Raw genomic sequence first — 16917 nt, forward strand, 5'->3', positions numbered from 1 at the left:
GGAGAGTTGACAGGGCTGACTTCTAATGCAGTTTGTAATGCAGGCGCCATAGCAATCACACCACAGTTTGTACTTCCATTTCACAACATTTGCAAGTAGTATAGCAGTAAAGTTACACTTTTTAACAAGTAACGAGATTAACAAGAGTTTGTAAATAATGATTATGTATTATCCCGATTGGATTGAAAGTTTTCATCTAATTTTACAAACTATCATAATAAGCTTGATCTGTTCATTTAGTATAGTGTAACATGAGCTTGTTTAGGAAGGAGTACTCAGACCAAACCCAGACATATTTTCAGCCTTTTCTGTCAAAACTGCAGTATACTGTAATACAGTTTAACACAATTAAGCAGGTTGGTGATTCCCAGTCCTTACATAAAATATGTCTTTACTGTTAACAGAATGCATTATGCTACATTTATTATTTTACTGAGCTAATATGAAATCACAGAAACATCATAATTTATAACATATTTAAAAGCACAATTGCAATTGCTGCAAATAGCATCCATTTACCTGTAATTTTAGGCAACCTAAAAACTGAACAGAAATTGTTATGCACATACTTTACATACTGTTAATGCTGTGATCCTTTTTGCACAGCATAGTCCTTTTAGTGCAGTCTCCTTAGCTTAACTGTTTAGCTGTCACTCACTGAAGCTGATTTTATAGGAAATATACAGATTGTATTTACTGACTCTTCGTAGAACAAAAGTTATTTTTTTAACTCTGTACAAAGTCATGATACTTTTATACCAACGGGCTTGTTAATTCCTGCCACCCGGACACAGATGCCAATTCCCGGACTGTCTGGTCAACCACGGACAGGTGGCAACCCTAACTCAGGGACACAGTGTTGAATTCTCAAATCAAATGCTCTCCAACCCTCATAAACAACAACACACATTCTCCCCATTCACTAACTGCGTGACCCGTGCCATTCCCCTTACAATACTGTACATGTAACATAGACAGACGAGAAAAACTGAACAGCAACAAGTCTTGGAACAAAGCAATTTTCTGGGTCGTTACAATATATATTTTTAATTTGAAAGTAAAAATATATGAAAGCATCAATCAATCTTTATTTTATATAGCTCCTTTCATAATGGACTAGCATCACAAAGCGCTTTACAAGATGCAGTAACAACAAAAAAATCCATAATACTTTAAGCAGACAGAAATGCATAATACATGATTGTGGCAGAGCAGAGCTCTGCCCTTTATAAATTGGCAGGGATGGGGTTAAATTCCCCTACCTGTCTGGGTTTATTGTGTTCAGGTGGCTGGAGTTGATTAGAGTAATTAACGATCAACCGGCACCCAGCCACCTGACATAAAAGGAGGCCTCAGCTGCCCATTAGGGAGAGGAGGGAGCTGAGGAAGCAAGCTGGTGTTTGTGCTTGCTGTTTTTGGTTTTGCGGATTTTTTTTTTTTATTTTCTTATCCAGTGAAGGTATCTCCCAGCCTGGAAACTTTTATTTTTGTAAGTATTGTTTTGTGTCTTTCTATTTGTGTTTAAATCCCTTTGTTTTAGCCCTTGTGCCCTTTTATTTTGTGTTTATTTGTAATAAAAGTATTTTTTTTTTTGAACTGCAGTCTGTCTCTGGGCCTTTATCCACTTGACAGCCTGTCACAATGATACACAGTAAAAAACAATGCATAATACATTAAATACAGTGAAAAAAGCATAAAACATGAAATAGTAGCAACAACCCAGCAGCTAATAGCAGATACCAGGCTTAAAGAGCATGGAAAGCAAGAGAGAACAGGTGGGTCTTGAGAGTTGATTTAAAGCGAGCAACGGTGGGAGCATCACGCACCAAAGCTGGGAGAGAGTTCCAAACAGTTCCATATCCATGAAGCTAAACGAGCCTCCTCCAAGTGTGATAACAAGCAGGCTAGAGTTGGAGGACCTCAGCCTGCGGATAGGGACATAGCAGGTCAGCCAGTTGAGAAGGTACTCAGGGCCTGTGTGATGAAGGACATTGTAGGTGAGCAGGAGAGTTTTGAAAGTAATCCTGAACTTCACAGGTAGCTAGTGTAGTGTAGCTAGTGCATGATGTGATCATGTTTTTTTTACATCTGGTAAGGATCCTGGCAGCGGCATTCTGAACTAGCTGCAGTCGGTTTGTGGTACATGCCGGGAGACCACCATATAGTGAATTGCAGTAGTGAAGACGAGAGGAGACAAATGCATGGCACAATATTTCCGCATCCAGGAGGGAAAGGTAGGAACGGACTTTGGAGATGTGTCGAAGATGCTAGAAGGAAGATTTGACCACGGAGGAGATGTGGGCATCAAAGGAGAGGTTGCTGTCAAGAAGTACATCAAGGCTTCGTATTGTGGGGGAAGGCAGCAGCAGACAGTTTAGGAGGTTCGGGGCAGCTATATTGAGATTCTTAAGTCGAGTTTTAGATCCTACTAGAAGGAGTTCAGATTTGCTAGTCAGACATCCAGGCTTCGATGTCTTGAATGTAAGCTGAGAGCCAAGGGGCTTCCAGGGTTGAGTTTTAAGTAGAGCTGGGTGTTGTAAGCATTGGAGTGAAACATGACGTTGTGTTGGTGGATGAGGTGACCCAAGGGAAGCATGTAGATATTGAAGAAGGAGCACAAAAAAGATCCTTGGGGGACACCACAAGTGACTGGGTTTGCAACACCACTGCATCTAGTATAGAAAACAGACTGCATGCATCCAGATAGGTAAGAGGTGATCCAGGAGAGACAGCTTTCAGAGATCCTGGCATACTTCTAAAGGCGGTGAAGAACAATGCCATGCCATAGCGTTTGTTAGGTCAAGGAGGACAAGCACAGAGGGAGCAACATCATCAGCATTAAGCAGGAGATCATTTACAATCCGGAGCAGAGCAGTTTCAGTTCTGTGATGCAGCCGGAAGCCAGATTGTAGAGATTCAAGCAGATTATTATCCGTGAGATGTTTCATCAGAGTTTTGGAGAGAAAAGGGAGATTGTAGATGAGACCTAAATTAGATAAGTCAGCCAGGTCGAGGGAGGGTTTTTTTGAATACCTGCTTAACTCGGGCAAGATCAGGGACAGGTTGAGAGTGTGCATAATGGAAGGAGCAAGATCAGCAGCACAGAGACGGACAAGGTTAGTCAGCCAGGGGTCCAGGAGGCATGTGGCAGTAGTTGATTTCAACAGTAGGATGTTGTCAATTTTGCTTCTAAAGAGAATAAATCATAACAGGTAAGACAGGATGATGAACGGCAGATGGATCTGTCAGTGGCTGGATGTAGGACTTGGCCAATGGTCATTAGGTTTACCTTGTCCCATAGTTATTATTTCAGAGAAGTACTTCAACCTGTTCGGTCCAGAACTATCTGTGAACCATTAGTCCAGACAACCTTCACTTGCGCTAAAGCTTGCGGCAGGCAGACTTAAGCACTTGAAGTTCAAGTTCAAGAACTGTTGTTTTTTTTCAAGATCAAGAACTGTTGTTTTGTTTCATACAGTATTAAATGTCAGTGTTTATATGATAGTGAAAAATAAATAAATACATATCATGATAAATAAATAAATCCATAAATGTCTATGTATTAATTTATGTATTAATTTATTTCAGTATTTATATTAATGAATTTATCTATTTATGTTTTACTTTTACCAAATATATACAGTAGGCTATCCTTCAGCATAGCTAATTCTTAGAAATGTTCCTTTTTGGTCAGTGAGGACCACAAATAGCATTAATCTCATCGACCAGTTCAGGGAAACTGTGCTTCCTTGCTCCAATAGGGAACACAATGAGCGTTACACTGGCAGGAAACCAAAAATTTCCAGAGCTCAAGATCAAAATATCTGAATGAGAGTGATGAAGATGAATTATGGCTCAAAAAAATCTCAAAAAAATAATTCAAGTCTGAAGAATGCGTGGGTAAAAATATTTTGTTGTTTTTTTGCCTGCGATGCGTATGATTAGTCAATTTTAAAATACCAATAAATCGTTTATTATAAATGATACAGACTAAATAACTGCATGGATAAAAGTGCCTGGGGTCTGCAAAAAAACAAAAAAATGCGTCGGGAGAAAAAGAAGATGGACATTTTTACCTTTCTTTGGCAACTTATTTCTCTTACTGTATGCGGTTGTAACAGGGCGAGGAGCCGTGTACATGATTGTTTATTTATTTTTAGAACGAGGTCTCCCCCTCCTCCCCTGTGTCTCATTTGTGTTATTTTGTATGTGTGTTTTATCATTTATTTATTTGTAAATACAGTATATGACGGTGACAGCCATAGCGTTTGTTTTCCAACATGGATGGGAAGCCCCATCCACAATTAAAAACCTCATGGTAATGTGTGGCTATCGGCTAGTGCGTTGTTAAACTAGTCGGCAGTCAAACATAATTAATAAACTCGTGCAGATTGTGGCCGAGGAGTAATGGAATATATTATATATATATATATATATATATATATATATATATATATATATATATATATATATATATATATATATATATATATATATATATGTATGTGTGTGTTATTTAAATATATGGTGCCACAGCATCTTTTGCCCTGCAGTACTGCCTGTTTTTTTTTTTGTTCCTGCTTCTGGCCTGACATCACCACATCAGCTACCCTGTCACACATGTATTTACTTTTTTTTCTTACATTTCACATAAGAGTGTTGGGAACTACTAATTAAAAGTGAAATGGTGCTTTTGGCTGATTTACTTTTGCTGTGCCAATACCCTGAAAACACGTAAACTATCCTTGCTGTATAGACAGTCACTGGAAGTTCTCTCGTTTTTACTGTAACTTGGCGCGAGGAACTACCATTCCGCTCTATTAAACTCGCTCCTTTTAGAGGTTTATTTCTCAGGGGCTGTGACAAGGATGACATGTGTGGTGACATCAGACCAGGAAGTAATTGCACAACACAGCAGTGTTTAAACAGAGACGCTAAAGAAACAAACAAACAATACTAATTGCAACAAGTAGTATGTGGGTTGCAAAACCAGCACCGTAGCAAATGTTTATCTTTTAAACTATTATTTTACCTCCTGTCTCCACTCTCGTTCTCCACTCTGAACACTTCCTCCTGCAGCCAAACTGCGGCTCATATTGGTGACTGAGTGATCAACTAGTTATCAATTATTGTATTATCCCTCGATCATCTTTTGCACGGGTCTAGTGACTATCAGCTAATTATATACTTAGCAGCTGATCAGTCACGCATTCCCACAAGGTATTTAAAATACTGTAGCGATTGCTTTCAGGATGAAATATTAATTATGTTGTCATTTCTAAGTTTTATATTGTGTGTCTGTGTGTGTCTTTTATGGTTAAGTTGGTTTTGATCACTATGTTTAAATTATGCGTGAATGTGTTTTTATAGTCGTTTTAATGTACTTAGTAATTCAGTTGCTTTAATATGCTTTTATATTAAGTTTCTATATAGTATTGTGTAATCATTTCCCATCAGCAAAAACAGCTAAGTGCAGTTTTGCATAGCCTAACACGACTCGAAGTCACAGATAGGTGTCTGAGCTAAACGCCAAAAGGCAGGAGATTAGCAGAGATAGTGTGAGATGGGGGAGGGGAACTGAAAGACAAGATGGATGCGTCCTGCTAGGTACAACGTTGTTTGCAACCCCCCTTTCCCCCCATATAGAGGGAATGTTGAATGATATAGTGAAAACCTTTATCATTGGACAGAGACAAATAGGTGTGGAGTCAACAATTGTTTACAAAGGTATAAATACCCAACATTGTAAAGTTTTGTCAGTCTTTTCATCCCTTTAGAATTGACTCCATGGATATCCGTGCTTTCTGATACAAACATATGCACTGAGCTGTACTGATGCCTTGTCCGAAGTCAGTTTAAATCTCGTGCTTATATGATTGTATTGGAGGTATACCTTTCTTGTATATAAATTGTTTTTGAATCAAAAACCATTTGTCAGCTTAATTTCTTTCACTACAATATAAACACACAATACACAAGACAAAATACGGCTTTTCACTGCTATATAATACAAAATAATATCTACACAAAGGGGCGTACACCGTTCCACAGGGGCTCACAAAATACTGTCTCTGATTTTTGAGTGGGTTCTTTACTGAAACGTCATATAACCTGTTAATTATGCAGGGGCTTTGCTACTTAATGTGCTCATTTTCAATATATTCTTTGCTTCTGACCAGCAACTGCAGGGCTCTGCGTTTAGATTTTTAACTACTGGACCCTCGGGTCACTGAGCTAGTGTTTTACTGGCCTGGATACAATTTTATCTGGCCCAATATATTTATATATTGTTTTCATTGTGGTTTTTATTTTCAGTATGTTTCTAACTGTGTATGGTAACCAAAGAGAGCCCACGTCTCAAAAGAATGTGGCTAAACAAAGCTTTTCAATATATGTTACTTCAACCATCTAACATGTATATTGCAAGTGCTAAAAGAAGTAATCCAAACTTGGGTAACATTGAAATTAGAAAGGTAATTTAACGTTATGATGACTATAAAGACATACCAAATGTTAAGCACAACAACGCAGTGACTATAAGAAAATGCAAGACACTTGGAGTTGGAAAGGAGTTTTTTTTTTTTTTTTAACTCTGGACTGTAGTTCAATGTAAAACTTCTACTGCTGACTTTCTGTGAATGGATGGAGAAACTGCAACATTTGCACTGACCATTAAAAGTACAACCAGGGATCCTTGTTTTGAATTATTTACAGGTTATTGAATAAACAAAGTAAATTGACTTTGATTCATCTGATGTTAGTAGTTGTAGTTAGTAATGTTAAACTATTGTAATGTTGGAATGTATTTTCTATTTTGGCTAGGTTACAATATTTACACTAAGATTATGTTATAAATATTATTTGTTACAATTAAACAGATGTAGAATATTTAGGTTGCTTTATGATAGGTGTTACTTTATTCTGAATACACTACAGCAAAAATTATGATTTGGTGGTTTGCGCAATATTATGCTATTGTTGCTTTAATTGGAAGAGATATGCGCTGTGATGTTGCTGCTCATTGAGTTCTGTGTATTTTTATTCAGTAAACAAAAGAAAAAACTTGTGCATGAGGAAATAGGGTATAGAGCAAAGAAATCTTGTCTTGGACATTGTTTGAACACTTTGTGAACCCGACTAAACTTTACCGGCTTACACTGTTATGCTGTCTGCTGTACACATGCATTTGCCTTTTACTCTTGGTAACATAAGGGACCAGAGTTCGGGTAATTGAATACACAAAAATGTTGCACCCTGTGTATTCATATAGGAAACTAGTCGAAATTCCCATCCCTAATCCTAATAATAAACACTATTAAAACAATATTCATAATACAAAATGATAACAATCCTTCTCAGTGCGTTGTCGCTTGTGTAGCCTCTCCCAAGTCAGCACCAGTCTTGCTGAGTGATACCAATGAGTCCTGGAAAGATTGTGAATGGCATTTTTGACCTGAACACATCGGATCCCAAATAAAAAAAAAAAATTGACAATTCGATTGCGTATCTGGGTATCCATCGGGACATCTTACTGTGAGGCTGGATATGATGTGAACTAAATGTTGAATTCACAACAAATAAAGCTGCTGTTTTATCTGCAAGTCTGGGAAACTGACGCCAAACAAGGCAAAACGTTACTTTTTTTTTTCCTATGTCATAATGAAGCCTCCAATATAAATGTTCGTCTTCATTTTTTTTTCATAATTACATTCTTTATGATTTATTGATTTCAGCACTTTTCTTTTGGCTTATTGGTTGCTTAGTTGTAGTAAACCCGGTTTGTAAAAGATTTGCCATGGGAACGAGTACCAACACAACACTTTGGTATGTAGTCTCAGATTCTGACTGTAAAACAAATATGACGCGGGGTGGGAAAGTTAGGATTAGTTCGTTGTTATGTTTTTAAAAAATGGTTTGTAAATTAATTTTCAGCTTTTTGACACACTGGCCCATTTTCCTGGATTCATGAAATGGAAGCCATGTGCACTATATATATATATATATATATATATATATATATATATATATATATATATATATATATATATATATTATACTAGTTAAATGTAACCAGCCCAGTCGGGCCTGTGGTGCTGCATAACTACCGGCCAAACTGCACTCTCTACAGGCCCCGGGCCACCGGGCCATGGTTAATTTCGAACCCTGAACTGACCAAATGCAGGCCAGGGCAGAAATATCCATGCTAAAAAAATCATAGTAAAGGAAACAGATGTCTTTTATACCTGACACTTTCATGCTTATGAGTCATTTCCTGCTCAGTGAATCTGAAAGTGGCAAAACCTGTTGTGTAATAACCAATATTGTAATGAACAGTACCAGTGAAATACCTACTGTGAAAAAGTTAGTGATTTATTGCAGTATTTTCTGAGAGAAACTGCCGAGACTGATATTGCACTCACTAAAAAACGTGCACAGTCCCTGATGCAATACAATCTCATAATCCTGGCTGAATAAAGGCAACAGGAAATGTTAATTAACCTGAAAGCCTTGATTTGTCCTTTACAAATACAACAACAGATACAAAAACTCACCCACTGGTATATAAAATACAGCTACGTTCACCTCAATGATAACGTTTGTAATAGTTTGTCATGGTCTCACTTTCATTAAGTGAATTGATTTTGATCTTTTGCACTTCAAGATATAATAGATAATTCCATTCTTAGGAAACTGATAGAGATGTTAGAAAATAACACTCTGGGTCTGCTCACTTGCAAAATTTCTGTGCTTTATTAAGCATAAAAGCTATATTAAGTGGATAATGAATGTTCAAAACACCCAATGTCTTTGAAAACGACGATACATTGCTGTTACTAACTATTGATGTGACATAAAATAGTCATATAATTACAGTGTAATGATGGGGGTAATTACCAATAGTTTCTGTTCTTACAAAGCAACTACTGTGTAATAATATGCAAATAGCGATGTTAACAACATGTTGTTACCTTATGTAATATCATGGTAACACACTAGATTTCTATGCTTATGTCTATCTCTCTTAAAGTGTCATTTTGTATGGAGTTACTTAACCTAACGTGCTTAAGGAAATGCTCACGCAATAACAGATTTTTAAATTTTTTTTATCCTGTTATCACCATTTTATAACAGTGAAACCTAGTTATTAAGGTCAGACCAACAAAATCTAGCCTTAATACTGAGGTCACATGATGCTTCAAATTTCTGAGTTAAAAAAAAAAAAAAAAATCACCATGATGTGACAACTGAAACACAAAATGATAAAAAGTGACTCTGTATAGCAAAAAAAGTGTAAATTAGGATAACTGATATTTCATGTCCATTCCAAAAACCAACAACAATATAAAAATGATGCATTTATGTTTTGAACATCTACAAACCTTCTACAAATGAACAGGAAACAAGCCTTGAATAAAGGCATCTGCCAAATAAACTAATAAAGCAGAAATGTTGCTGGCTTAAAATCCTGCTCTGTGCCTAGTACATTTACACAATACATTGATGAAATGAAAATTGACCCATCAAGCAGAAAGAAAGAGACATTAACTGTGCTGAATTGTATCACAGCATCAATTTAGTTTAAACCTTGTTAAGCACTTGGTTTGGTTTCAAAGAGCAATACAATTTTTCTCATGACTGTCAGACGTGCAAATATAATTTTGAAAACAAATCTCATAGTGCCAGGGGAATAAAAATAGGCAAGGTAAAGGTCTGATAAACCCATTACTGTACCAAACACACTCTGAAAGACATCAGTCCTATGGTGTGTCGGAAGTCCAGCTGAAATTGCTTTGATATTCTATCATATTATCCATATTCAGACTGGACAATCTTTAAAGGGGTTTTAGTTAATGAAAAAAAAAAAAATCCCACAATGTGCACTTCTATTTGTTATATAGCTCTCAAGTGTGTGTTTTTAGAGGAACATGTCACAGCAAACATGAATAATCACTAAAAAACTAGTGTCTTGTTATATTATATTCATTGAAGAAAGCTTGTTTTGCATAGAGCAAGTAGATTCAAATTGAATTTTTTTTTTTTTTTTTTTTTTTTACTGTGCCCAAAGCTATGTATGATGTTTGCAATGATTTGGAGTGGCTCTTCTTGCAAATACAGGTACCTGTTAAATTTAGGGGTGAAATTCTCAACAAAAAAGTACAGACAGTCATATGCGCAGCCGGGTGTAAACATTAAAAAAAATGAGACAATTTGAGTGACAATGAATAAATACTTTAAAATGTATACATATCGGTACACAAAACATTTATGAATACAAAATAAGCATTATAAATAACTGATAAAATATAGCCAATTCACCATAGACCAAAAAAGCTGAAAATACTGAAAGCTTTGTACTGTCCAACATCATCAAAAAGACATTGAAGAAATTGAAGAAGGAATCTATGCAAAAGATCTAGGAGTTTATGTTGACTCAGAAATGTCTTTATGTGGGGAAGTATAAAAAAGGCCAACAAAATACTCATATATAGTGAAAAGTGTTGAATTTAAATCAAGGGAAGTAATGTTAAAACTTTACAGTGCATTAGTAAGACCTCATCTAGAATACTGTGTTCAGTTCTGGTCACCTCACTACAAAAAGGATATTGCTGCTCTAGAACGAGTGCAAAAAAAAGCGACCCGAATTATCCCGGGTTTAAAGGCATGTCATATGCAGACAGGCTAAAAGAATTTAATCTATTCAGTCTTGAACAAAGAAGAATACACAGCGATCTGCTTCAAGCATTCAAAATTCTGAGAGGTGCTGACAATGTCGATCGAAGGGACTTTTTTGACCTGAAAAAAGAAAAAAGGACCAGGGTCACAAATGGAGATTAGATAAAGGGGCATTCAGAACAGAAAAATAGGAGGTATTTTTTACACAGAGAATTGTGGGAGTCTGAAACCAACTCCTCAGTAATGTTGTTTAAGCTGACACCCTGGGATCCTTCAAGAAGCTGCTTGATGAGATTATGAGATCAATAAGCTACTAACAACCAAACGAGCAAGATGGGCAAATGGCCTCCTCTCATTTGTAAACTATCACTTATGTTCTAAACATAACTACACTGATCGCTACAATAGAATTATATTTTTAAATACTTTAAATAAATAGTTGCAATCATAGTGTGGCAGAGCAGAGCTCTGCCCTTTATAAATTGAGAGATATGGGATTAAATTCCCCTACCTGCCTGGGTTTATTGTGTTCAGCCACCTGACATAAAAGGAGGCCTCAGCTTCCCATTAGGGAGGAGGGAGCTGAGGAAGCAAGCTGGTGTTTGTGTTTGCTGTTTTTTGTGTTTTGTGTTTTATTTATTTATTTATTTATTTATTTACATTTTCTCATCCAGTGAAGGCATCGCCCAGCCTGGAAACCTTTATTTTCGTAAGTCTTGCTTTGTGTCTTTCTATTCGTGATTAAATCCCTTTGTTTTGGCCCTTGTGCCCTTTTATTTTGTGTTTATTTGTAATAAAAGTATTATTTTTTTGAACTGCAGTTGACAAGGGTCAGCCGTTAACATAGACAGGGCCTGAAGGGAAACGGAAGCTCTGACTAGCACTTATGCAGATGTATAATTTGGAATGAGTTGTTTGGGAATTCAAATTATTTAAATTATTTAACTAAATTATTTTTCTGTGCAAGGTCTATTAATGTCATAATGTTATAAAAAAAGCAGAAAATGTTCATGACAAATGATGTATGTAGTTACAATATGACTTAGTGTTGTGAAAAAGTATTTGCCCCTGTCTGATTTTCTGCATTTTTGCACAATTTTTGCAGTGAATTTGGTCAGATCTTTTTGTGGGTTGTAGCAGTATATAGAGGGAGTCTGAGAGAAAAACAACACCAAAGTTTGGTGCTTCTTTCATTTGTTTGGTGTGCAAGGTAATCAAACATGCAATCTTCAGGTGTGAAAAAGTTATTGCCTCCCTAGTTAACTCAACCCAATTATAGGGATAATTAGGGTCAGCTGTTTAAATACTTTGGTTAACAATCAGGCCTGATTTGAGCCAGCCCTGTCCAATACAAATCTCACTAACTTTGGCCCTTACCATCAGAGCTAAGTTGTCAGCACACAGGTTCTAGAGGCACATCATACCATGATCAAAAGAAATTCCTGAAGACCTCTGGAAAAAGTTGTTGATACCTATCAGTCTGGAAATGGTTACAAAGCCATTTCTGAGGCTCCAACCAACCAAAGTCAGAGCCAAATTGTCCAAATGGAGAAAGTTTGGGGCAGTAGTGAATTTTCCCAGGAGTGGCCATTCTGCCAAAATCACTCCAAGAGAAAGGCATAAAATCATCCAAGACGTCACAAAGAACCCTAGAACAACATCCAGGGATCTGCAGGCCTCTCTAGCCTCGGCTAAGGTCAATGTTCATGACTCCACCGTCAGAAAGACACTGGGCAAAAATGGGATTCATGGCAGAGTAGCAAGACGGAAACCACTGCTCACTAAGAAGAACATGAATTGCCAAGTTTGCCAAAAAGCACCTGGATGATTCTCAAGAGTTCTGGAACAATGTTCTATGGACAGATGAGTCAAAAGTGGAACTTTCTGGCCAACATGGGCCCTGTTATGTTTGGCGAAAACCAAACACTGCATTCCACAGTAAGAACCTTATACCAATGGTCAAGAATGGTGGTGGTAGTGTAATGATTTGGGGATGCTTTGCTTCATCGGGACCTGGATGACTTGCCATCATTGAAGGAACCATGAATTCTTCTCTGTATCAGAGAATTCTACAGGATAATGTCAGGCCTTCTGTCCATGAGCTGAAGCTAAAGTGCAGCTGGGTCATGCAGCAAGACAATGATCTGAAACACACAAGCAAGTCTACATCAGAATGGTTGAAGAACAAGAAATTTAAAGTTTTGGAATGGCCTAGTCAAAGTCCAGACCTAAACCCCACTGAGATGTTGTGCAGGACCTGAAACGAGCAGTTTATGCTCGAAAACCCACAAATATTACTGAGTTGAAGCAGTTCTGCATGAAGGAGTGGGCCAAAATTCCTCCATGCGCTGTGAGAGACTGGTCAATAACTACAGGAAGCGTTTGGTTGCAGTTATTACTGCTAAAGGTGGTATAACCAGTTATTGAGTCTAAGGGGGCGATTACTTTTTCACACGGGGACATTGGGTGTTGCATAACTTTCTTTAATAAATAAATGAAATAAGTATAAACATTTTGTGTTATTTGTTCACTCAGGATCCCTATTTAATATTAGATTTTGGTTGAAGATCTGATAACATCCAGTGTCAAAAATATGCAAAAATGCAGAAAATCAGACAGGGGGCAAATACGGCATTGTATACGATACTATTATTGATATATTTGAGTTGTTTTAATTAATGTATATCTGTAATAAAATGAAAAACGAAATTTGTGAAAAATAAAACAAAAAATTATAGAAAATAAAAATAATTTCATGTGGCTCTAATGATAAAAATTAAGAAATATTACACTGTGCAATAACTGCTTTAGAGAGGGAGTTTTGTTTCAAGATATTCTAAAAAAGGGATGATGTTACCAGGCACTACTCTTAAAAAAATGATGTACTTGACTTGACCATTTTATTCTCCATAGCATTCTTTGAAATCACCCCATACTTTCCAGACCCTAGGTACTCATCTGCAACAGGACTTGGACATGACACATTGACAGCCTTGGATTAGAACATATATCCCTGTTATTTATTTTATTATTATTTTTTTTCATGTTACTTATCCTACAATAATACTGTATATTCTGTGTGTTTCTCTGTTGTGTTTATGTGTAGATTAATTACCATGATTTATTCCAGAAAAAAAAAAAAAAGATTAGTGTATTTCAGGCAGAAACAGTATAAAAGTAGACATCACATGCTATATGTATCAATCGTGCATACACACAGTCTAACAGAAAGTATGACATTTATCAACATACAATTTCGTAAAAACGTAAAAATGTTCATAGACTCACGCACATTCTGAACCACGCGTACGATCGTTTCCTTGTGTTAGAATGATGGTACCGCAAATAAAAAAAACCTAACCCCTATTATTCAGGATAATACACTATCACTGCATAATGAAAACAATTACCTTCTTAGCTGAAATTTTACCTGTCTATATAATTAGCCTAATATTATCATTATTATCCATGCAGTGGTATCAATATTGATTATAACCACCATGAGTATTACAAACTAAGTAGAAAACAATGTTGCTGTTGTTGTTGTTAGTCCTTTCTGTCATGCATAGTGGATTGCAAAATAATATCATACATAGAAATAGACATGCAGCCTATTAACACATATATATTTTCACTGTAAGTTCACAGAATAATTGTAAACCACTTGAATATGGCTGATCTCACCCTTTTGGAAGACCTTGCTAATGCCACTTTGTGTCGAGAGAGAGAGTGTTTAGGGGTTGTTTCCCAATGAAGTCCTATTGGAATTGTGCAATATGTTGGGACCTAGACTATGAAGACCAACCAAGCGCCCTCATCCCATCCCTGCACAAGTTCTGTCTGCTTTTGGTGATTTGGCAACTGGTTCCTTTCAAAGACAGATTGGCATTTTACAAGCCTCTAGTGCACTGATGACAGTGGTTTTGGACTCCATCATTGCCCTTGTTCTCCGTGCATTCAGTTTCATTTTCATTTAATTGCTGGGTTCAAGCAATTAGGTAAGTGGCAAAATACACATTTCCATAAAGTAGCAGCATTACTATAGTTTATGTATGCCTTTTTTCAGACGTACATGCAAGTGAAAACTGAAATGTATCTCAAACAAACTCTTCCAAAAATGTTGAAAATAGGGTTGCCAACTGGCCCCATAATTCCGGGACACATTTAGATAGGTCAGGTTTTTTTTAACTCGCCTCTAAACCACAAAAAAATCGATTTTAAATCAACAAGTGGGTGTGAATTGCATGTGTTGAATTGTTTAACTGCGGTGGCGATTCTATCCAGAAAGCATCATAACAACAATTAAATTGTTTTACTTTAAATTGTATATGGTAAATTATATTTATCGAAATACAGCAATTCCGTAGTTATAGAGAATTTTGCATTCACCCACACACTTTCTTGTTTAAGTTTATTTTATTTAATACTTCTTCCTGCTTCACACAGTCCAGCCCCAAGTAGACAAATACAGTAAATCAACAAGCTGTAGAAGTCTGATTGATGTTTAACGACCCTTACAGGTAGTAATTCCCATCCCCTGACAGGTGTGTGCTTTTGGTAACTAGTAAGCAAAACAATTAAATTTCTTTAGCAACAGTTCACACAATTGACACTCACTTTACATGTCCAATAAAATCAATTAATTTGCCATTTAGTTGAAAAACATAGTGTCCCAGAATTGTAGGGCCAGTTGTCAACCCTAATTCCAGTCCTCACAACAGAAAATAGTAGGATCACAACAAAAACAAAATTTTGATCACTATACTCAACACTTACCTTGGAAGTTGGGCCAGTAATTGGAAACATGAGGCACACCTCATCTGTATCCCCAACTGGCCAAATCTGACGAAGCATTTTGTTGATCCTGTTTTATAATGTTTATCCCTACTATCCCACACATAATAATAATAATAATAATAATAATAATAATAATAATAATAATAATAATAATAATAATAATAATAATCTTTATTTTTATATAGCACCTTTCATAGCACCACCATCACAAAGCACTTTACAAGATACCAGACTAGGGTGTGTGAACTATTCATCAGCAGCAGAGTCACTTACAACAGTGTCTCACCTCAAAGACAGAGCACAAGGAGGTTAAGTGACTTGCCCAGGGTCACACAATGAGTCAGTGGCTGAGCAGGGATTTGAACCAGGTACCTACTAGTTACAAGCCCATTTCTTTACCACTGGAACACACATGTCAGAAACTTTCAAATTCTATCGAGGAAATCTGCAAGGCAAAATGCACTGTGGTAATTATTTCTAATATTTATCAACTGTAAATTATGGCAGACGCTGACATGGAATCTTGACTTCAAATTCATGTGCAGCAATAGATGTTGAAATATTCAGATTCAGGTTCTGCCCACTTAAGAAAATTATATATATATATATAGACACACACACACACACATACACACACACACACACACACACACATATAACACAACTGTATCACCTGGCAAGACAGGAAATAAAAACGCAAAATAATTTAAGTTGAGAATCACAGAATAGTGTATTTCGGAGATTGAGCATTAAAATACAAACAATTGACAGCTATTGTAAGGGCTGCCGCAGTTCAAAACAAAGCCATTTTACCTGATCATCTGACGCAGGACTCCTCCCTTTTGGTAATGCCTTTACTGGTTTTGTATACGAATGGGCTTTCGTGATTGTTGGTGAGGAGCATTTTTGTTTCAGTGCAGGAAGTAAGGGATGGCGTTAAACTAAGAAGTCGGGGGAGGGGACGGGTGGGGGTCTGTATTTTTCTGTACCATTCTCTTGTCTCTGGCTTTGAATTCATTAATAATGAAAACGCTGCTGTTTTTAATTTGTTTCTTTGGGAGAGACAGTGGTATGACTGACTGCAACCTTAGCTCCTGCAGACTGGGGTGAAAAGTGAATGGTTCGGTTCAGCTTAGAAATTCCTTCGGAGCCACTGGATTCTTTCAAGGCAATGCCAGAAATTGTTCAACTGACAGTAAGTAAGTTACTGAAATTTATTTTATAGCTCAGCAAGTTAAATGCAGCATTGGAGTTAAAAATCAAAAAACTAAAACTAAAACCAAAAAAAAAAAAAAAAAAAAAAAAAAAACTAAAAAAAAAACATGTTACATAACAGACTGGCATTTAAAGTCCAAACATTTGCAAAAAAAAAAAAAATAATAAAATAAAAATTGCTATCATTATATTATTATTATTATATTATTATTATTATTATTATTATTATTA

General features: G+C 36.4%; 1 protein-coding gene across 1 annotated transcript in view; it reads left to right on the forward strand.

The window, feature by feature from the left end:
• Positions 1–16415: 16415 nt before the first annotated feature.
• The window catches only part of LOC121321605 (heparan sulfate glucosamine 3-O-sulfotransferase 1-like), a 43737-nt gene continuing 43235 nt past the window's right edge, over positions 16416–16917 (forward strand). Inside the window, exon 1 of the mRNA XM_041260611.1 lies at positions 16416–16666. The gene's annotated coding sequence lies outside the window, so the exon portion shown is untranslated. The remainder of the gene's footprint in view (positions 16667–16917) is intronic.

Source organism: Polyodon spathula, chromosome 10 (genome assembly GCF_017654505.1).
Source record: "Polyodon spathula isolate WHYD16114869_AA chromosome 10, ASM1765450v1, whole genome shotgun sequence".
In the NCBI taxonomy this organism is placed as follows: domain Eukaryota; kingdom Metazoa; phylum Chordata; class Actinopteri; order Acipenseriformes; family Polyodontidae; genus Polyodon; species Polyodon spathula.